The following is a 24,595-nucleotide window of genomic DNA, read 5'->3' as shown; positions in this document are numbered from 1 at the left end:
ACCACTGCTCTTCCCCACCTGAATAAAATATCATCCATGACAGACAACTCATCCTTCACTTCCCAAAACGGCTTCACCCCCTCTGCCAGATCCACTTTATTCGACCATGCCGTTGACATCACGTATGGAATTACCCTACTTATGATCTCGTCTTTCTTTACCTCATCCAACCACTCCTGTTTGGACACAATACCGTCGGTATTAATAAACACTAATTCCATCTCTTCACTGTCCACAACATCAGAGTCAGCAACTCTCACCCTTGACAAATTATCTGCGAATATATTGTCTTTTCCTGGTATGACCTCCATCTTAAAACAATGCGTCTGCATCCTGGTGACCCAACCTGCCACTCTGCGGGAAACTTTATCTAGGCCCTTATTTTCGAATATAGCTTTGAGAGGTTTGTGATCTGTGCGAATTACAAATTCTACTCCCCACACAAAATTCCTGAATCGTTCTACAGCCCAGAAGCACGCTAGTGCCTCCTTTTCGAGAACTGAATATCTCATCTCTGCTCCCTTGAGACCTCTCGATGCATGAGCTATCACCTCTTCAGACCCATCATCCTGCTTCTGGGATAATACCGCCCCTAGTCCATACTCACTAGCATCCACCGTAATGATAGACAGTCTTCTCGTGTCAAAACATCCCAAAGGGCGGGCTAAGTCTATAGCTTCCTTTATTCTATTAAATTCCAAATCACAATGGCTATTCCAGACAAAATCAACACCTTTCCTCAGAACTTTCCTCATCTCTTGCACTTTGTCAGCATAATTCACCACAAATTTTTGATAAAATTCCGTCATTCCGAGAAAAGACCTCAATTCACTCTTATTACAGGGTCTCTCAACTCTCTTTATGGCATTTATCATTTCCTCCTTGGGCCTGATGCCATCCCCCGACACTTCATGTCCCAAATAGTCCACATTTGTCACTGCGAATTTGCACTTCTCTTCTCTCAGCGTGATACCCCTCTCCTTAAATATCTTCAACACTTCGTATAGATTCCCATCATGCTCCTCCAAAGTCACTCCACTCACCAAGACATCATCTTGAAAACAAAACACGCCCTTCACTCCTCTCAAAAGGCGATCCATTATTTTCTGAAACACAGAGGAGGCAGATACCAACCCAAATGGCATTCTCCTAAACTGGAACACCCCCTCATGCGTCACAAACACTGTAGCTTTTCTGCATGACTCCTCTAACTCCACTTGATGGTAAGCCGACGTCATATCTAGTTTGGAGAAATACTTCCCCCCACCGACCATGGTCAGCAACTCACCCATGTTGGGCAGCGGGTGCCTGTCCATCAACACACATTTATTCAACTCACGCATATCCACGCATAATCTTATGTCCCCTGAACTTTTCTTCACTACCACAACTGGGGAAACCCATTCAACACCCCCAGCTCTCTCGATCACCCCTGTCTTCAACAATTTCTGCAATTCTTGTTTAACACTGTCCCGCAAGGCAAAAGGCACCGGTCTGAGCTTGGCCACGGTGGGCACACTACCCCTTTTTAGCAATATTTGATGTTGAAAACCCTTTATCCTTCCCAAAGTCTCATCAAACACTTTACTAAACTCTCTCACATACTTGCAGGACATCATGGATGTTTCTGACACTTGCAAAACTTGCTCGGGTTGGTTGGGGTCTAGCCTGATTCCTAAATTCTTCTGCTCTCTCCATCCTAACAAGGATTGTCCCTTTTTTGTTACATACACTTTCCCATCACAACTGCGACCTTTAAATTCAAATCTACTCCACACATATCCCAGTAAATCAATTTTATCTTGGTTGTAACCTCCCGGATTTATGTCAGGTTCAGACAATGCTGATACCTTCCCCTTCATCTCGCCTTCAAAAACACTCCTGGACACTAACGTAACTTTTGACCCTGAATCTGCCATCATTGACACCTTACACCCATTCACTGTCAACACGGCATAGGGACGCTCACAATCATCCGTGTTTCCACCACTGGCTACAACATTAACTGTGTTCACAATAACATTTGTCAATGCCATCGCAGTATCTTCTTCTGATGATACTCCATCATCCTCATCATCTACAAACAGGATCTTCCTTTGGCCCGTTTGGCCAAACTGATAGTTTTTGCAACATGTGGAAATATGTCCCCTCCTTTTGCATTTATTGCATATAGCCTTTCGCCCTGGACACACTACAGAGGATGCAAAGTGCGTTGCACTGGCACATCGATAACACAATCTCTCGCCCCTTTTTTCCTCTCGCTTTTCGCTTCTCTGTGCAGACACTTGGTTACTCTTTTCTTCTGCGTTGTTTCCTTCCTTCCGCCTGTTCCTTCCACTCCTTTTTTTTTTCCCTTCACCCACATTCAGCACCTCTGGCTTGTTTTCCTTAGAGTCACTTCCTTCTGTCTTGGAGAGCCTGGCAACACATGCCAGCGAGTGCTCTACTCGCTTGGCCAAGTCCAGTACTTCATCCAAATTTGGTTCGTCCTTCAGCCAAAGTTCTTCACGTATTTTGTTTGAGTGGCAATGCGTCATGAATTGATCGCGGATATGTTCATCAAAACTTCCTTGAAACTTGCATGTCAGGGCAAGGTGACGGAGGGCGGTGACATAGTCTTCAACAGATTCCCCGTGAGCCTGGATCCGCATGCGGAAGTTATACCGCTCCAAGATTGTGCTTCTCCTGGGGTTGAAATGCTTATCCAATTTGAGTAGAGCCGATTCAAATTCATTCAAGTCATCCCCGCTGCCGTCCCCTTGCAACTGAGGAAGTGTCTCAAAAATCCTCTGTCCCTCATAGCCTAGAAAGTGCAACAGCAATGCCACTTTTCTTTCACTAGAATATGCTGTTCCTCCAGCTGCCCTCATATAGTGCATAAATCCTTTTCGCCACTGGGGCCAAGCAATCTTCGCCGCACCTGGAGTGGGCATAAAAATGGGCGGGCCAGATATGCCAGGTAAAGCTGCCATGTCTTTGTATCAAGTTTGTATCAGGTTACTCCCTTCCCCCGGATATATTCCTGCTCAGCAAGTGCAGCCTACAATCCAATTCGCCTGCTCCTCTATTAGGTGTCTTACGGTACCTCCGTGCAGTCTACAATCCAATTCACCTGCTCCTCTATTAGGTGTCTTACGGTACCTCACATCCCTCCCACGCAGATCATCAGCCAGGGGAAACACGGTAGCAGAGCCCGGCGTCTTCCCCACGCTGTCGAATACGTGCGGAGGATCGCCGGCCGGGATCAGCAGGGGCGCTAACCGGCTAAGGGCACTTACTTGCACACTTGTTGCAGGGACACGGCGGTCGCTCGATGCTACAACGGAAGCGGAGCGACCTTCCCTGAGGCCGTGATCACTCGCCGGGGGCTCGGCGCGCTACCATGGAGCGGAGCAGCCCTCCTTGAGCCTTCCCCCACGGCCGCTTCGGTCGTCTCTTCAGTCGCTGGAATGGGGCCTCACTATCCGCCGTACGCTGTGGCGGGCCGCTCAACGCAAAGGGGGCGGAGCAGCCCACTACCAGTCACCTTCGTCCCTGGCGGCGCCGTTTACTTCTCCTCAGTGGGGCTCCTACCACACGGAGCACTTCTGAACTCCGTCCTCCAGGCTGCTCAGAGGAGGCTCGGGCGGAGCAGACGTCAGGAGCGATGCAATCACCTGCCGCAGGCCGCCACTCGACACTGGCAGATGCTGGGGGTCTCCTTTAACCTGTCTGCGGGGCTTTCTCATCCCATCCTCGTCGCCATTGTTATGAGGAAGAAGGCGCAGTCAGGTAAGCTAATGTAACAGTATTTATTTAGGTTACTTATAAGGGAAGAAGACCCCCAACACTCAGAGGCTCCTCTCCTTCATCACTTTCCTCCAACTGACTAACTTAGAACATTACACGCAGATGCAACTATAACATTCCATGACATCACACAGGGCTGTGACACCATCATATGGGGAAGCATTTAAGGCTCCCTGCACATTGAAGGCTCCCTGCTCTCCACGAGACATCACAACAGTTATGGTTTCATATATGCCCTCATCTGCCTCTTTTGACAATGGGTACTGTTTCACTCTTGGTAGTATGGCACCTTTTTTCAATTTTATCCTTACACCCCCTATGCTTTTTATGCATCCCACGTCATAAGGGCTAATAGTCCATAATGATTTGGGCACCTTTGACATATCCTCCTTAAAGAATGGGACTGGGGTGCATGCTGGTGCCTCAAGTGCCATTGCAATTTTCTGTGCTACTTGTTTGTGAGCCACTCTTAGCCATATTTCTACACTCATCATGAACACCCTTTCGCCTTCCTCCTTTTCTTCTGAGAACAGCTCCTCATCTGACACCTGGGTCAGCCTACATCCTTCTGCTAGTGCTATCACTGCCCTCCATGCTCTCCCTTCTTTATCTTGGGCGTGCACAGCAACATAATCAGCTGTTGCAATAATGCTCTCGATGTCTATTACAAACACCTTTCCTTCTGGTTCATTTACGGGTGTTTCTGGTCGGAACAGATAGGCTGCTGGCCTCCTCCATATTTTCCCTTCTATCCCTGACATCCATGCAAATGCCATGTCTGTTCCATACTGGAATAGCTCGCCATCTACTGGCTCCGCCCTAATCGCTGTCTGCCCACAGTATGCTTGCATAATCTGTCGTGCTGCGAGCATGTTAATCCCTGGAGTAGAGCAAATTACGCCATCCTCTGTAAAGGAGATCGTCATATTCAACCTGTTCATTATGTCCCTTCCCAGTATATTTACTGGTGAGGCACTATAATACAAAAGTGGAACCGACAGATCATAATCTCCAATAGATAAGGGAACGTTATCAGTAAATGGAACCAACCCTTTAGCCCCAGAAAATCCTTGGGTGTTCATGGCTTCGCCTGACATCTTAAATTTACCTTCCCTTATGCAAGACCGGGTTGCCCCGGTGTCAACAAGGAATGATAATTTTTTGTCACCTATCGTTACCTCTATGCGTGGCTCCTCCGCACTATTAGGTGTTACTGACAGGATGGGACACACCAAGGCCGTCTGTGGGCTGTCCTATTGAGGGTACAATGATTGGCCATTCCCTGTGTAAGGGTTGTGTCCCAACACCGTCACCCTACCCAATTGCGTTTGTTGAGTTTGGGGTGGTTGTATTAGCGCTACTTGTTGTTGTGGCAGTGGCTGTTGTTGTGTTATTTGTTGTTGTGGTAGTGAATATGTTTGTGGCTGCTGTTGTGTTGTTTGTTGTTGTTGGTCACTTCCTTGTTGTAACATCTGCTGTTCTTGTATGCCCTGCTGTTCTTGTGAGGTCCTAGGTTGTGCTTGTTCATTCCATGCTGGTGTTCCTGGCCTGACCCTACACGTACGTGACATGTGTCCTAATAGTCCGCAACTCCAACACACGGGTGGTTCCCTGCTTTGCCATGGGAAGCTCCCTGTGTTGTCCTGATATACCGGTTGCCCTGTGGGGTAGGAATTTCTAAGTCCCCCCGCCTGCTGTTGGGTATTATATCCGTATCCTCTCCCTCTCATAAATCCTCCTCTCCCCCTGTTATAACTATAATACCCAGCTCCTTGCATTGGGTACCCTCCTCCCATGTTTGGTGCGTGTAATTGCAGAGGCGGCACTTGCTGTATTACACTTTGTGGAGGTGCTATTTGAGCGGGATCTTGTGCAGCCACTACTTGTGTGGGGCTTTGGGTCATTGGTGTGGGCGTAGTTATTAGTGCCCCTTCCATTGTGTATTTAGTAAGTTTTTTCTGTACTAGTTTGGCCTCTTCTGTTTTCCTGTCCTCTTCTTTTTGTTTCATTTTTCCTTGCCATGTCCTGCAGTGATGTACTATAGTCAGTTGTATTTCTGGCCATGGTTTTGCTTCCATTCCCACTACTTTCTTTAGTTGTTTCTGAACTCCTTCTGGGAGCCCTTGTATTAGTATATGATAAAATATGGCTGGTGTTTTGTCCCATTGTTCTCTAGTTTCCATGCGCCACTTCTCTTGAATATCCTGTATATAATCAACAGGATCCTCATTCTCACGCATCTTACGGGAAGTAATTGCTCCTATGTCTGATGTGTCTGGGTACTGCACTCTCAGTGCCTGCCATAGCGCATGTCTGCAGTTTGCAAATGGTGCCCCATCATGCGATGTGTTCGTTATTGTTACCCCATGGAATCCCGCTCTCTTCCAAATGTCATCCGCTCTATCCCCTAATATTGATATTAACAGGCCCTTCACATCTCCTACTGCTATTTCTGTCCTGCGGTGTGTTTTTCCATTTCATATATCCACTTACCCGCACCTCCACTTAGTGATGGGAGCCTACATTTTATATTTTCTTTATCCGTATGCTTCCAAGGTACATACTGTGGTCTAACCCCTCCTCTCTCCAACAGTGGCATTAAATTGTGTCTTGTGTCCCCCTTTACGTTTCATAATATCGAGTCCTCACACCCCTCCTCTTCTCCCGTTTCCTTTACCTCTTCAAGTTCATCCTTATTACCCCTGCTCCCAACTCCTTCTCCGTCCTTTCCCCTTTTTTCGTCATTTCCTGTGTTTAATGTGGGCATGTTTATTTGTCTGTCTTGTCTGCGACTAGGGAGGTCTCTAAGCCGACATGCATAGGGAGTCAGTTGGTCCATGAAGGGCGCGAGCTTTATTGTGCGCAGCGAGCGTGCGGCGGTTGAGCATGTAGGGTGCGATGGGGGAGGGCGTGATGGAGATGGGGATGGTGTGGCTTCATGGGTTTGTTTTTCCACTAGTTCTTTCACCCCCTCCTCACTTCTCTCCAGCTCCTCCCTTCTCCTACTGATCCATGGCGAGTCTATGTTTGTTCGAGTGAAGTATAGCTTATCTAAGCTTTCCCTTTCACTCTTTCTTCCTCCCCTCTCTACTCCTTCTTCCTCCTCACTGCAAAAATCAGTCATAAATGGTATCCCCCACTCTGCCTTTTTCCCTTTTACTGTTACTGTTTCTAAGTCTATTAGGTCCATTTCTCCTCTCCCTCTGTTACCAACTGCTCCCCCTAGTGCTGATGTTGTTGCTACTTCTCTACTTCTATATACATCCCCCCATTTTTCACTCTCCCTACTCCTCCCTTCTCTTTCTCCTTCACTCCTCTCCTCCATCTCCCTACTATTTTCCTCCCTTTTCCTTTTTAATTCCTCCATCACTTCGTTGCTCATCTGTTCCAATATTCTTTCATCCTCTTTCTTCCTTTCCCATTTCACCCTTTCTCTTTCTATTACTTTCCCCTCTTCATATTTCTTAGCTGTCTCTGATAGTACCCTCCTCCTCCATATTGCCATTTCCTTTTCCTTTTCTTCTTCTTCCTTCTTCTTTTCTCTCAGCACTACTCTTGACACCCTGTCTGCTGCTGCTTTTACCCTTTCAGCTACTCTCCTTTGCTCCTCATTTCGTTCCCTTAATTTTTCCAATTCGTCCTTACCTTCTTTCCTTTTCCTCACTCTCTCTCTTTCCTCCCTCTCAAGCTGTTTGATCAATTCATTCTGCTCATCCCTTAGTTTAGCTAACCTTTCCTCCAAAATCTCTTCCCTTTGTCGTAATAGCTCCTCCCCCCTCATCTCACTCTCTCTTGTACTATCCTCGTCTGTTCTCTTTACTACCTCCCTCTCTTCTCCAGTTAGTGAACCTCGTAATTTTAATAATATCTGTGCAGCTACCCACTCATCATTTCCTATCTCTACAGTCTGCTCTTCTCCAATCCTCCCCTCCCTCATTGTCATCTTCCTATGAGCCACATATGGTGGAGGGCTGTATGCCGGGTTCGAGTATCCTTCAGCCGCCCTTAACTGTCCTTCTATTTCTCCTAATTCTCTTAAAGGGTACAACCCTCCTCCCTCTGTTTTCACTCCCGGTGTTATGGGTATCTCATTGCTTGGTTCCTTTTTTATGTCGTCTGATTTATCAATCTTTTCTCCTCCCTGTCCTCCGTTCCCCGTATTCTTTGTACTTTCACACCCCTTTTCCCCATCCGTTCCTTCTTTCTTAATCTCCTTTTCTTCCGGTGTTTCCCCAATAGTGAACATTCCATTTGGTCCTGGTCGGGACCCCTGGAACATCCTCCATAAGTTAAACACCTCCACATGGCTTGCCAACTTCTTCCCCTTGTATGTATTGTGCAGATGGTTTAGCAGTGAATGTTGGGCATATGGATCAAAACTACCATTAGGCGGCCATGGTGTCAACATTTTGTTATCCGTCCCCTGTGTCCACTCTATGCTGTACTTAATTAATTTCTCCCTATGGGGTGGCAGTGTGGTGCATATGTGTTGTAGTGGGGTAGTGAGGGTGTTCCCCCACCCTCCCGACCCTGCCCCGTATGACATAGTGGTGCTCCGCTTGTTACCCTTCCCTTCACTAGCAGTTTATAATATACAACCTTATATTGTTTACCTGGCCCCGTAAGTGTGGGGACTTACGACAATCCTTTGACAAATTATGCAATAATAATAAAAAAAAAATAATAATAAAAACAAATATATATGTATATATGTATGATGTTATATTGTATATTCCTTCCCCTACGGCCCCCTGCGGCCGAAGCGCACGCAGCCCCCTGCGGCTGCGTACCCCTTACGACGATTTTATACAGTTGTCCTGTTTCCCCGTTCTCCTCCTCCTTTTACACTTGCCGTGGCCGGCGTTCTCCGTGCGCAGCCACGCCCCTCTCCCCTTCTCCTCTTTCGATCCACTCGTCTATCGTTTATTTGCGTATCCGCTCCCTTATCATATTTCTCTTCCCCACCATTCTCAAAAGTTCCTTGTGCTCGCTATATCCTATTAAATCCCTACTGGTGACGTCACCGATTTCTTCGAGCTACTGGTACATTCTTATTATGTTCTTTAAGTTGAAAATACACTTGCAATCTACCCCGCTAACCCTACAGCTGTCTTCCTGTCTCTCCTGGAACAAGGTAATCAAATCAATAATATAATCGGACTGCGCACGCTGCGTCGCCTCGCGTGTGATACGCCCCTCAACAGGAGGGCTTAACCAGCCAATTATCTTCTGTATTGGGCACTAGGCAACTAGCTACCGTCTACAGGGAAACGTCATCTACCTATCGAGTTTCTTGCTCGAACAATAGGGATCCTCATCTACTCATTGATCAATAAATGCCAAATCATAGGAAACCACACACACCCACCCTCACACATAGTCGCGACTTAGGCCAATCAGTGTCTTACGAGCGGCCGCACGTGATGTTTTCGTGCTCCGCCCCCCTCTTTCCCGTGACGTAGCCGATTGCTCTCGCACTCGTTTCGCTACCATTCATTCCATTAGCAACACTAAGTTGTTAGACCTTCGCCGCGCATCTGTACAACACCTCCCTCCTCCCTTATTTACTTCCTCCCCCTCCCTCACAATTTCGCATTGCTCGTTGTGCGTGTCATGCTCACCAAGTTCTCTCGATGCAGGGCCGCTCGACTGCGTGCACCCCTCCAAGCGGCTCGCCACCTCCCCTTGTCTGGACCACGTCTGGACATTCGCCAACCGCGGGCGGGATACTTCTCAACTGGCTCCCGAGGGCCAATATCCGGATTGCGCTGTCCGGTCTTCTCGCAGCTCCGCGATGGTCCTGTAGTCCTCAGAAGGGGGCAACGGCAGAGGGGGCCGTGCCGCCGGGCCTCCCCGCAACGGGAGTGCCTGGAAAAAGTAAAAATAAAAAGTCGATCTTAAACAGATCTCAGCAGTGCCTCCAACTTGTCGGGGGGAATTCTGCCAGGGTCGGCCGGGCCGTCCGCAGACCTCCAGGCAGGGAGGCCCCAACTCCTCCCGTGTATCCCAAATGAGATAGAGTATGAGACGCACACAAGGAGCAAGGTGACTCTGCTGTTTATTAGACAAAACGGCAGGGATGGGTCAAGGAGCGTACGCGTCCGTCCTGACACACACACAATCGTGGGGCTCGCAGGCCCTTTTTACTGTATTATGACGCGCTACTTGCGTCACTTCAGAAAGTTAACAAAAAACCTATCGCCACTCTTAATTGGTTGCTCGAGTGGTAGGGTTAGTATAGCACACATATAGAGAACGATGTTAGTGGACAAAGGGTAGTCAGGTGGTATATCTGGGTTGTCCCTACAATTAGATACATGAGAATTGTTACATGAAGACTCCTGGGGATTGGTTAACATTAATGGCGTCAGTGATAGGAGCCCCATGTTCTGATTGGTGCGCCCGTGAGCTTCCCAGCCTGGGACCACCGCTGTTCCCAGCTCTCGGTGTACCTGCAAGTTGCAACAATGTTTCACTACGGGTACGTGCAGACAATGTGAGGTTTTATTCATAGCTGGAAGGCTGACCGCTCCCACTGTCGCAGATGTCCATTGAGCCTTTCATGTGTATCTGCCTGTGTCCCGTAGCGAGAGATCCAGACGCCTCTTCTCTCCTAGGTTTGGCATCTCGTCAGGTTCGGCTCGGTCACGTGGGGAGGGACCGTGAAAGAGGCAGAATTCTTCACAATTAATATTGTTTTTCCACTGCGCGTCTGGTTTAATTTGCCGGTGTGACTTTAACGTTGGTGCGCGGAGTGCGAGGTTGTAACACCGTGCCTTTGATGATTTGTTCTTGGAATGTGGGTTTGCAACATTGTGACCTTGGCTGGTTGCTCCACCGGGCTCTTTCTGCAGGATCAGCAACCTGACTCTTGCTTTGTTAATGTCCACGGGAGCTCTTGTTTGAGGCCTACTCGGGCCTGGTGCATAAGTAGTCCGTTTGGTGCATAGGTTTTTTAGGTTATAGTAGCATATAGTTCCATGACCAGTATCGTGTCTTCATTATACCTCTCATGATGGTAACGGGTTTCAAGAGAAGCGTGAGCAAGCTTTATAGATGAGTTCATGACGCGTCTTGCGTTTCTGCATTTCTGAAAGCCTATGTAAAAATAATAAAGATGCACGTCCGTGAATATGCCTGTCGCCTACGTCATAGCACTGAGTATATTCTTCGTGTAGGTTGGTGTGGGAATGTCCAGTGTGTATATTTGTACAGATGTGCTTCCCGTTGTCTAGGTCGTCATGGCATCTCTAACGACGTGTAGATTTTAGTCTAGTTGATCCGTGCCGCAGGTGTCGGCATGGCCAGTGCGAGCTGCTGGGCAGGCAGATGGACACATCCGTATGTTCCTGTACCAGGGTATCTGGTCGTCTGGTAAATGGACAAATTCTTCTCGTGGCGGGTGTCTGGGTCGTGACCCTCTAGGCCAAGCGCGAGAGGCGAAGGACGGGAGCCTGGTCTTCCATTCTCCCACTTCACTTGTACGTCGGACAATCGGGGCACTTCTTAAAAGACTGTCCAATAAAACCTCCTAAGCGAAGTGTAGGAGCTACAGAAAAGGAGGAGAGTAAGGAGTCGGAAAACTGCCTAGCTCAACAAAAGTAGAAGTCAGTTTGTCGAGTGATAAGAATGAGCCACCGACTTCACATTTTGCAATACCAGTGATCATAATCAATCACCAACAACCTTCAAGGATGCATTCCGTTGAAGCTTACAGCGGGGCAGTTGGGAATTATATTGATCAAGATCTGGCCGCACGGATGGGGCTTCCCTTAAGTTTTAAGCCGAACACAGAAAAGGTGACCACAGTAGATGGGACTGAAATTGCTTCTGGACCAGTAACCCAATGTATGGCAGGAATAACCCTGCTCTGCCAGGATGGACACCGGGAATTGATTTCCTTCGATCTCATCAAGGCGCCTCAGTTTCAGCTAATATTAGGGATGCCATGGTTAGTTGCTCATAACCCTCGGATAGATTGGCGTGCAAGAAAACTGGCTTTTTCTCATGATTGCACCTCCACCTGTTATCCCCAAGAAAACGAGTCCAGTAAATGGTTTCTATGAGTCCTAGAGTCGGCATATCTACACTTGGCGCAACCAGTACTCTCCCTGAAGAATATCAAGATTTCCAGGATGTGTTCCAGAAGGAACAAGCTAACACACAACCACCACACAGGTCCTATGACTGTCAGATTGACCTCATACCTGGTGCACAGATCCCTTGCGGCAGAATCTATGTGCTCACCGAATCAGAAAACCAGCACCCAAAGTCCTATCTGGACCAGTACTTGGCAAATGGGTTCATTCGCCCATCCAAATCTCTGGCCGCCAGTCCCCTGTTCTTCGTACCAAAAAAGGAAGGGGACTTGAGAACCTGTATTGACTATCGCGCCCTGAACCAGATCTCCGTGAAAAAACGTTACCCACTGCCCCTTATTCCCTAGATGCTAGATCAAGTCAAAGATGCCCAGATTTATACGAAGTTAGACCTCAAAGGAGCGCACCACCTGGTCCAAGTTAAAAAAGGAGATGAATGGAAAATGGCCTTTCGTATTAAGTATGGGTTGTTTGAGTACCAGGTAATGACTTTTGGACTTTGCAATACCCCGGCGGCGTTCCAATATTTTATGAACGACGTCCTAAGGGAGCTGATCGATGTTTGTGCCCTAGTCTACATAGATGACATCCTAGTGTATTCAACCTCAGAACAAGACCATGTCAAGCATGTCCGCGCTGTCCATACCAAACTGCGCCAACATCGACTATGCACAAAACTTGAAAAATATTTTTTCCACGTATCCGAAGTTGAATTTCTTGGTTTCGTTCTTACTCCGAAAGGCATTCGAATGGATGCACAGAAAGTGGATGGCATTCTAAAATGGCCCTCACCGACCTCAGTAAAAGGGATCCAGAGTATGCTGGGTTTTGCAAATTTCTACTGTCGATTCATCCCAGACTTTTCTCAGATTGTGCATCCGATCACGTTACTTCTACGAAAAACAATAAAAAATTCATATGGTCAGAAGATGCCGAAAAGGCCTTACAAAAACTAAAGGAAAGATTCACCTCAGCCCCGATCTTACGACACCCTCGTCCAGATCTACCTTACATCGTGGAAACAGATGGTTCCAGTATGGCAATAGGGGCGGTTCTTTCTCAAAAAGACCCTGAAACTGGCCAATTCCACCCCGTGGCCTTCTGGTCGTGAAAATTCACACCTCCTGAACTCAATTATGCCATTAGTGATAATGAACTGCTTGCTATAAAATCTGCCTTCAAGACATGGCAGCATTATCTCTTAGGGGCCAGGCATACAGTCACTGTAATTACGGACCATCGGAACTTACAATATTTAAAAACAGCAAAGGCGCAATTCTCGCGCCAATTACGATGGGGATTTTCCTTTGCCGAGTACGACTACGTAATCACTTATCGACCAGGCGTAAGAAATGGGAAAGCTGATGCACTATCTCGCTTGAGCATCGTTGAAAGAGAATATGCAACTCCAGATCCTGTGGCCATTATACCTGAGGAAAAGCTTTTAGCCCTCACCACAGCTTTAACACAAACTGAACTTAGAAATACGATCCAAATGGAAATAACCCCAAGCGAGTTACTGGAATGGCATACCAAAGGAAAACAATACACTGCCAAAATCAACTGCCATATTTTGGCGAACGCCTGTACGTGCCTAAAACCGAGCTACAACAACAAATCATTTCAGACTATCACGACTCTTTGATGGAGGGTCATCCCAGAATTGCCAAAACTCTAGCCAAAGTTAATGCAATTATTGGTGGCCCACTTGGCATCGAGACATCATCCGATACGTTCAGTCATGTGGATTTTGTGCACAAAACAAGTAATTGAAGCAAAGACCAGCTGGCCTCCTGCAACCATTAGAAATACCTCCGGCACCATGGCACACACTCTCTCTCGACTTCATTACGATTTACCTCCCAGCCAAGGGTTCAATACCATTTTAGTTGTAGTGGACCTATTTTCTAAGATTGCACACTTTATCCCTTTCAAAGGCCTTCCAGATACATCCCAACTAGCAAAGGTGTTTTTGGAAAACATTATCAAGCTGCATGGATTCCCTTCAGTCCTGGACTCTGATCGAGGGAGCCAATTTGTATCAAACTTCTGGAAAAAGTGCTGCGCTATAGCTCACATCGACATACGGCTATCCACCAGCCATCATCCCCAAACGGATGGTCAAACAGAGAGGACCAACCAGACCCTCGAACAATACCCACGATGCATGCTGCATCAAGTCGAAGGAACCTGGAGAGATCTATTATGGATAGCCGAATATGCTTATAACAATTCTGTACATTCCAGTACTGGGCAAACATCTTTTGTCACTCTCTACGGCAGACATCCGCATACTTCCGAACTTGACAGCCCTCCCAGCCTTGAAATGCCGGCTGTAAAGACTCTTCATGCAAACATCACTCAGGCCTTTAAAAAGGCAACAGAACAGTTAATCCAAGCCAAAAGTAAGCAAAAAAGGTTTGCAGACCAAAATCGGAAAAAGGCTCCCGACTATTAGATAGGAGACAAAGTTTGGCTAGCAACAAAATACATACCACTAAAGGGAACCCAGACTTTTCGCCCTCGCTATTTGGGGCCTTATCCTGTTCAAGCCATCATCAACCCGGCAGCAGTTAAACTAACATTGCCAGCTAACATGCAAATTCATCCAGTGTGCCACGTCTCACTGCTAAAACTAGTACAACCCGGTACACGAGTTAAACCACCACCTGAACCCATTATGATCGATGGAGAACCCGAATACGAAGTGAAAGAAATCCTGGATTCCAAATATACCAGAGCCAAACTATACTATATAGTCGATTGGAAGGGTTATTGCCCTCAAGACAGATCCTGGGAAGCTAGTGAGAATATTCCTGCACCATGTTTAATTAGAACGTTTCATCGAAACTTTCCAGACAAGCCTGGACCAGGCAGAAGAATCACCTTAGGAGTGGCCTTGGGGGGGGAGTGCTGTCATGACCCGTGACCCAGAACCCCACTGGCATGGTCACATGCCCGGTGGGGTGAGGACTCGGGGTTCATTTGGGGCCCCAAGGGCCTTACATTATCACCAGGGACTCTCCTGGAGTCAGTCCTGGTGCCTTTGGCACCAGCTCATATTTGGAATGGGACTTGAGGGGACTACTTTTTGTGTGGAAGCCTGCAACCAACATGGAGACACCCACACAGTCTAGTCCCTAAGAACCAGACTGTGTGGTGCATTGTTTTAGGGTGTGGTAGCCCGGACTACCTTACCTGGACTACTTTACAGAGTAGGCTATATAAACCACACCCAAGCTAAAGAACGTGCTTCGCGTTATTCTGCAGCCAGCAGCGTGACGCTCATCATGTTCAGAGACCAGCACCCGGTGTTCCTGGAATCGCGGACCTGCAGAGAAGACAAAAGAAAATCATTAGCAGTCCCAGTTTACCTGCAGCCTTCCATCCTTCGATCCCGGCTGCTCGCGGTCTTCCATCCCGTTGGCAGCATCTTCAGGACATCACGCTCGCATCGGAACGAAACACCTGGAGGGGAGAGAAAAAGGGACAATGTTAAACAGATTACTCACAGCAATCACAGCAGCAACCATAATCTCCTCACCTGTCTGGGCATATCTTGGCCGGTTCTGCTCCAGAAATCACTGCACGCCCAGAAAAACCATCGCAACCTGAAAAGGAATAAAGAATACAGGTTAGCCCAAAAAGACATTAGCGCGCCACACTTTGCGCTGAATCTACCTTTCTTCATACTATCCGCGTTCATAAATCTCGGCAGGAGCCTGACCCAAGCAGCGCACCCAGCGAACCTCTGCATACCTAAGGGGGAAACAATCAGGGAAAGACATTAATAGCACGAAAGAAAAGCAAAGGCCTTCAGAGACAGCTGTAATTGAACTTACCTCCTTAAAGACACTTGAATGGGTTGGCACCAGTGAAGTTAACTCGGTCGCTTCAACCCGCAGAAAACTACGCGCCCCTGCGCAGAAAGCAGGACGGAGAGCACGCCAGACATCATAACAAGGTGAAGAGGGGGCCGTCAGGTCGAGTCCAAGGGGCTGGTGGGAGGAAACGAAATCTGTGCCTAAGTCCAGACCTCCTGTGTTTTCAGGCCCATCTGCAATAGAAGACATCATCCCGAATTGAGCACATCTGGGGGGAATCTGGCAACCAGGGCATACAGGCGTCCCCGTGGATATCAGGTGAGCGTAACAGTCAACCAGACTGTGTGTTTTCGCTCTTACTTCTTTATGTTTGGTATCCTTTGCTGCGAAGAGGTAAGGCCTGTCCTTCCAGGTAGCCACTGTGCAACCCAATAGCTAAGAACAGGTGGGGACTGTGGCCACACAGAGAGCCAGGTCCCAGTGACCCAGTGAAAAAAAAACCTTGATGGGAGAAAAACCCCTGAAGCGAAGAGAAGCCTTCCAGGTAAGTTGTTTCTCCAAAACTCCTTGACTGAGTTCCTGATGGCTTTGGTTTTCCAGGAAGAGAAGCGGTGGACTCTAATTCCCAGGAAGTGCAGCAGCAAATTCCCAAATCCCAGATGCGCTTTAGAGACTGGAGGTTTTTCCCAGGGTGTGTAAGTCTCCACTTTCAGCAAGCTCAGTAAAAGCAGAATAGGACAAACCCACCAGAGAGTGCTATGCTCAGATGAGGAAACGAAAGCATTAAAGCTGGAGCTGGCAGCAAGGCAGAGCGGAACAAGCCGCAAGAAAACAGGAGAGAGAGAGTAGGGAATTACAGAGCTGCAGAGCAAGTCCGGGTGAGCTGGGGAATTCAGAGCTGCAGAGTGAGTCCGGGAGAGTGGGGAAATTTAGAGCTGCAGAGTAAAACCGGGAGAACGGAGTAAAGACAAAGCAGAAGGAAGACACGGGCGAGCCAATGAGGGAGAAAATGCCAGCAACCCAGAGGGTAGGCGGCGCGGAAACCAGGAGGGCAAAAAGGAACCAAGAGAAGCAAGGGTACAAGGAAAAACACAGAGCGATATGCCAAGCAAGGGAAAAACACAGTAAACTCGCGTTCCGCAATGAATATCTGTTGCAACGTGATGAGAGCCATACCTGAGCTCTACTTATTTCCGGATAGCCGGAATACTGGAGGCACATAAGCGGGATGATCCCATCACGTGATGCAAATGTGCAGGCGCCATTTTGGAATAGGAAAATACCTGACGGTGTTTCAATAGAGAAACACGATCGGCAAGGCGCCAGGGACGTGGAAACATGACACAGGCCAGGGCCTGATCAGTAATACCAAGGTTGTCCCGCAGATGATTGAGCAGGATGGCATGGCTGACCATGTCAAAAGCAGAGGATAGATCAAAGAGAATGAGGACAGAAGGGAGATTAGAGTCAAGATTGGAAAGCAAGTCTTCACAGGCGTTCAGGAGAGAAGTTCTCGTTCTTCTGGCAGCTCTGAAGCCAGACTAGTGGTCATGGAAGCAACCAACAAATTCAGTATGTAGATTAAGCTGGGAGATGGCCAGCCTTTCCAAGAGTTTGCCCAGGAAAGGAGTGATGGAGATCGGGCGATAGTCGGAGAGGAAGGATTGGCCAAGGGTTTCTTTAGAAAAGTGTGCGCAAGAGAGTGCTAAGGCGCAGTAGAGAACCTGCTTTGATGAGACTTTCATAGATCAGAGCTGTCTAAAAACATCGTCAGGGGTGAACAGGGGAAAGGAGGAGAAAGGAGGAGGAGTGACAGCCTCAGGTGGAAGGTGGACACGATGTTCTGAGTTTTAGTAGTGAAATGAGAGGCCAAGGCCGTGCAGAAGGTCTGGGAGGGTACAGGAGACGTAGAGACAGTAGCAGGATTGGCCAGCTCCTTGCATATTTTGAAAGGTTCGGCCGAGTTGTTAGATGCCACAGATACACAGGCCTGAATGTAGGATTTCTTCTTGGAGAGGACAGAGAGTCTGCACTGCCTTTGGAGCAGGCGGCAGGGCAGTTTGTCAGGTGTGGCACCCGAAGCCCTCCACTTCCTCTCTGCCGCCCTACACATGCGATTAAGGGCGGTGAGGTCGGAATCATACCAAGAGTTGCACTTGGATGTGGGCTTCAAGTGGATCCTCATGACAGGGGCAAGGACATCCAGAGTGTTAGAGATAGAGAGATGAGGTTAGAGAGGGCTGTGTCAGGGTGTGAGTCAGCCAAAGGTACAGGAGGAGGAGAGAAAGTAGCAGCAAAAGCCTCAACTGACACACGCTTCATGGGTCGGATGAATCGAGAAGGTAGGTGGATTTTCTGGAGCCGGCTTGACTTGCAGGGAAGAGAGAGAGAGGTGGGAAGAAAGGAGAAAGTGATCACTCTAAGAAAGAGGAGTGGTGAGAGGGTTACAGAAGGGGAGGTCTGAGGAGATCAGAACATCCAGGGTGTTCTGACCAAAGAATATGGTCACTTTCTGAGGTATAAATGTCTCGAATATAGCTAAAATGAAGGTGCTTTAGGTGTCTCGTAGCTCAACAAAAAAGCATGAGATGCTTGATAGTCTGCTTATTGTTAGAGTTTTTACACAGTCGACACGTGCTATTCTGTTTGTTAAGCAATAACCTAAGAGCCATGCATTCCAAAGTATTAAGTATGTTCAGTTTGAATCTTATATAGGTTTATCGTGCTTAATGACAAGGAAACAAGGATACATATTTAGATAGGGTCCTTCTCCTCCTCGGAAAGCAGCTGTGTTGCTTATACAATGAGTGAGCACCCACACCATCGCTGGTCAAACACTCTTTGCTCTCAATAGCCCTTTCATAGCCCCCTTGACTCCATATATGTAAGGATGACACCTAAATACCTAATGGTGGGTGTATTCCAAAGGTGCGTTACCCACTCTCCATCCCATCACTTTAAGCTTCAGTTTTTGTGACAATTATTATAAAATATGAAAATGCAGCTTTGACAAGTTTTCATCTCCTAGGGGAAATCTCCCAGATTTCTTAAACATTTTAGAAGTTCTAGTAATGGAATGAGCCATGAAAGCCAGATCTGCTAAACAGTCTCACTTACAGACAGCACCTCTGTTTTACTTACTGGTTGGTTTGTACCCGAATGGTCCTGCCGGCCAACTTCCACACATAAAACACCACCTGTATACCTACTTTTGGGCATCAGTAATTGGCCTCGTAGCAGCAGGTGAAGTCGAAACGGAACTTCACTTTTAGAAAGTGCTAAACCGGAGTCTTCACTATGCTGTATCTGTATATATATATAAAATGCTTAGGTATGTTTCCAGACTCATCTGATAAAATTTATCAGTGTTAGATTGCCCTCTGCTGTCCAAATGGCAGAGTGCACCCACTTCAACAACAGCTATCATTTCAACATACAGATGCAATGTATCAGTGTTAGGATTCCCTCTGCTGTCCAAAAACAAAGTGCACCCACTTCAACAACAGCCACCATTTCAACAAACAGAATGCACCCGATTCTACGTGGTCACCTTCACCTTCCACTTTCACAATAATTCAGAAGTTACGTCTTTCCACCCCCACTTCTTTTCACACGGTACAGTGGTTCCAGTGTCAATGAACAGGTAATTACTGGCTCAATGTTTCAGTCTCTAAAGAGTGAAAAGCTGTAGGATGAATGCCTCCTCATGAGCTAAAACTGAAAGTAGCTGCTATAATTATGTTACTAGGCAATCTTATGCCATCACGGGGACTCTGCAATGGAACACAGTTGACACATCTTGGAGGCCCATGTGATCGATATAACTTAGATACTGTTCTTATACCACGCATACCTCTGATTCCATGGAATACATTTAGCCTTTTCAATGATGATTAATAAGTCACAGGGACCTACGCCCCCTTCCAGGAAGCGATCAGTGGTAATTACGATATTTACGAAGGGGGACAGAAGTGACCCTATGAATTACTGACCAATATTGACCTTTAATATATGCAAGAATGCCATTTGTTACACCAGGAACAGCTAGTGTATGTATAAAACCCAAGTTTTATCATTTTTGCATTGACATTTTTTGCATTAAAAATGGAAATGCATTTGAAAGTGAACACATTGATATAAATATGTGAGCTGTAACATCTGGTGGCAGATTAATATCTAAAAATAAGCCATGTCTAGCTTTGACATGGTGACTGCTGGGATGATACAATTACACAGCCACAAGCCATTGATGTCATATTATTATTAGCTTTGTAGGCTGTGACTTATTCAGGGCAGGGCCTGAAGTCTCCTAAGCTATCTTAGCTTGGCCAGCCCAGGAAGTCCACTCTTTTATCTCCCTGAGAACAGTTGCCACCTTTCTTCAGGGAACAGGAAACCTCCCTAGGAGGTTCTCTGGGAACCGGTGCTTCAAAGACAGTCCTATCACTTTAGGTGTGCAGACAGAGGAAGAGGGGGTGTTACAATAGCCCAGGAGTGAGCTTCAGTCCATAGAGAAGTCTCATCATCTTTGATTTTGCTAGGGCTCACGAACCTCCTGTCCCTCTCCCCACTTCATGCAGACAAGGCATTCTGAGATGAGTATATAGGCAAAATGCTACTGCTGATTGGTCCACAGCAAATCCGTTGTTAAGCGTCAAACACTGGCTTCTGTAGCAAGTGTCCTTTACCTGCTGATAAAGGAGGGAGACCCCCCCTAAATTGATTGATCTTTGGACTCTTTAAGAAGATAGATTTGCCTAGAACTTGGTTGGGAGTACAGTCTGCTCCAAAGTCATCTGCCATTGAGGTAAAGGCCCAGGTCCCCAAGGAAGGAGCAAGCCCTTACCCCACACAATCCAGGGGGACATTTCCTGAACCAAGGCCCGTCTGCCGGCTTAAGACAATGGCACCCAGGAACCTGGCTACTAGAAGAGGTAGCCCTGCAAATGCTACCTGACAACATTCCTGGCTGGGAAGGCCAGAAGATGAACTCACCTTATCCTTTGGAACCCTGGACTGGGTCTCTGACCAACCCGGGGAGCACTGGGCTCTGGTTCCTGCTTCAAACCGCTTGTGAGTTACGCTGATCCAGAAATCACCTGACTATTCCTAGATTATTCATGCCCAATACCGTACTACGTGCTGGCACCCCTTGTGCCCTAGCCCGAATCGCTGCCTCTGAAAGCCCCCAGATCGATACAGTTAACATCAAAGAAAGGGATTGAAAAGTATTTGAACTGGTTCTGATCCTTGGCATGCCTTCAATTGCTCTAATAACATTTAAGACCACACTAATTTCCTTTCAAAGACAATATTAGTCAATATTAGTCAACCTGAACATTAAATTCTTGCCTGCCTGCACCTATCTTCAGACACTGAGCACCTCTTTATTCCAAAGACTGCATTCTTTGTTTTTTCCAACCTAGTATAAAGTTTTGTATTTGTGTAGAATCTTGATTGGACATTACACTACTGCTGATATTTTGGAAGCTTTTGTGCTAACTCACCTCCCTTCTGATTACTATAACCTGCCCTCGCCCTACTCTACCTTAAAAGGCGAAGAAGGTGTATCATTCATTTATTTATATTTATTTATTTTTATTCACTTGTTTGAATCGCATTTACGATTTGTACAATATTTATATATAAGGCGCCGGTCACAAGCCCGGAGGCATAATGGTGCCAACAGTAACAAACAAAACAAAGAAACAATGGCAGATACACATCAAATCAGAGGTCAGATCCTGCATCAACAGGACAGCTGTGTGTCATGTTGTGTATGTTCCCACCTATGACGGTGATCACTGCTGGTTTAATAGTACTGTGGGACTGAGTAGGTGCTAAAGTCGCTAGTCTTCCCTGTTCTCCTGCAGAGCACGTCTCATTTTTTTCCACGCTAGTAGCCATAGCAGCAGCTATGAGGTGTGAGATTGCAAGTATTTTTAACATTATTCTCTCTCTGACTGGAAGCTAGTATGCATTTCTTCTTGCAGCTGAGACATGGTCATGTTTGTTGAGACCGATGGCCGCCGGGAGGGCATTGTTTTGAATGAATTTCAGCTTATTTAGATTTTTCTTGGAAGTGCCCCCAAGAAGCGCTTTACAATAATCCAGCTTGGCACCAATCAGTGACCCAATGCTGGAGAGACAGTTGTCAGTGGACAGGAAGGGTCTGCTGGCATTAATGAGTTTGGTGGCATATGCTGCTGAGGAGGCAATAGCATTGATGTGGCATGTCATGTTCAGGGGGGCATTGAGAAAGACGCCGTGAGTTTTGACCACAGACGAGACGAGAGTGATGTGATTGTCAATGGTGAAGGACTGTAGGATGGTCTCAGTTTGGCAAGATGGACCTTGTAGTAGCAGTTCAGTTTTGTCATTGTTAAGACACAGTCTGTGAGTGGTCATGACGTTTGGATGATTTTGTAGATGGCATTAACTTTGTGTGAATCGAGAAGGTGGTTGCCGGTAAGTGGGATGAGAATCTGTGTGAGGCGGCCAGGCGTGGGACGTTGCAGTAGACACCAGTGGCATTTTAGGTGACTACGTTCTGCCAATGACCTTTGTGCATAACGCCCTTTCTGCTGGTGGCCTTGGAAGTTGTGCCTGCACCAGAATCAGATGCTCATTCAATTGAATTCATTCGTGACTGGCAGAATAAACCGGGGTGGCAGAAAAATCAGCTTCTCTCCATGCCCTGCACCACCTGTAAAATCCTGTGGAGAGTTAAATAAGATTTAAAACCGTGACCAATGATGGACTGAGCTATAGGGAACTCTGAAGATTTCCTGGTAGACCTCTGCACCTTGGGTCTCTTCTGTGGGGTATTTCCAATTATCTCATAGGAAAAGGGTGTGACTTTCTGAAAATGTGTAATATGAGGCCCCTTTGAAAATTATTTCCAGGGCTTATTTTGGTTCCCATGCGTGAACCTTTATGTATGCTTGTAACATCACACTTAACACTCGAGTACTGTGTATCATGTAATTCTCTAACCCAAAAAATACTCTCGCTACATGATAGCTGTGCTTTATCAGCAAAATTAATATATGTATAATAGACTACGGATTATTTCTAATCCCTTTTCAATATGAGTAGAAATTGCAATTTTAGGCAGCATCTCCCCTTGCCCACAAAAGTAAAACCCAGGAAGTGCTTTAAATTATCGTCCTTTGCTCGCTCTCCTCGTCCTTGCGCCTCACACTGCTCCTTTCACCTCTCTCCGCCCTGTCGCTCTCACTCTTTATCTTGCTGACAGGTTTAGTCTGTCACTGGTGTTGTTGGATACCGAGGCTTAGCCTCATTCTCCCAGTTTCTCTGGTTGAACGTGTAGTCATGGTTTTGGTTGCTTCTTGATCTGTGTTATCTTGCCACAGTAGGGTTGGTTTTGCAGTGTGTCGCCTCCATTTGACCAGCGACAGTCTGTCAGTTGCTGTTCTAACAGGTCCGTTGCAAGGTTAACACCTTCAACTGACCCATCTGTGGCTTCACTGTGGAGGAGGTCTGGAACGGGATCAGTCTCCTCCTCCGTCTATCCATCAGTCACTAATGCTATAAACAAATCATCCCGGCTATAATATGGTTTTAGCCGGTGATGTGAAAGACCCTGCACATCTGTTAAGGTCCTTTCACGTCAATAGATAATTCACCTCAATACCTTTTTCAAGCACACAGTATGGCCCAGCCCACTTGTCCTGAAGAGCACCGAGTTTGACAGGCTCCACAATCCACACCGCCTGGACTGGGGAATAGACTTGTACTGTGGCCTTCTGGTCGTGCCAGTGCTTCATCAGCTCCTGACTGGCCTTTAGGTTGGTCATTGACTGATCCATGTACTTTACCATTCTAGACCAAAGGCCAAGTACATAATCCACCACATCTCATGTAGGGGATGAGCAGTTGCCCTCCCATCTCTTTTTCACTAGACTGAGGGGACCTCATACAGGGTGTCCAAGCAGAAGCTCAAAGGGGCTAAACCCTACTCCATTCTGCGGCACCTCCCTGCTTATCGAACAGCAGGCATGGCAGGAGAATATTCCATTTTCTCCTCTGGTGCTCTTCCAAGCTACCTATCATGCCTTTCAGGTTCTTGTTGAACTGCTCAACAAGCCCATTTCTTTGTGGATGGAAGGATGTAGAGACCCGGTAGGTGACTCCACACTCTTCCCACATAGCCTTTTATATGCTGATATGAAGTTTGATCCCCTGTCAGGAACAACTTCCTTGGGGAATCCAACATGGGAGATTATCCCAATCAGAGCCTTTGGAACCACGGGGGCTTTGATGCTCCTCAGAGGGACAGCCTCAGGGTACTTTGTGTCTACCACCACCAAGATGTATCTGTTACCTGAGCTGGTTTGAGGAACCAAAGGACCCACAATGTCCATGCCTATTCTCTCCAAAGGCTGCCAAACCACAGGTAGTGGAATTAAGGGGGCCTTTGTGGCACCACCTGACTTGCCAGAAGCTTGGCAAGTCGAGCAGGACTGGACAAATTCCTTAATCTTTATGCTGAACTGTGGCCAGTAAAAGTACACAGACAACCGGTCCAATGTCTTAGTCACTCCCAAGTTACCCGCTAGAGGAATTTGGTGAACCAAATCCAAAAGGAACTTTCTATGGCACTGGGGTATCACCAGTGCCCTCACCCTCAGAGTCTTTGAACAGTCCAGGAGCCTCGCCCTTAGCCTGCTCCTCAACCCGCTTCTGCAGACTCGCCAGAGTGGGACACTCTTGCTGGGCTGTGAATAAGTCCGTCTGATCTGGGCCTCCAGCTGATGCAAACTCATCCAGTTTGGGGAGGCCCCTCAGATCTGCGCCCTCTTGGTCCTCCCCCTCAGGTTCCTGTGCTGCGCCAGGCAACTCTGAAGTCACTGAGTCCCC

This window comes from Ambystoma mexicanum, chromosome 3q, assembly GCF_040938575.1.
Source record: "Ambystoma mexicanum isolate Mex_15411 chromosome 3q, UKY_AmexF1_1, whole genome shotgun sequence".
Classification (NCBI taxonomy): domain Eukaryota; kingdom Metazoa; phylum Chordata; class Amphibia; order Caudata; family Ambystomatidae; genus Ambystoma; species Ambystoma mexicanum.
This window is presented reverse-complemented; position numbering follows the sequence as displayed.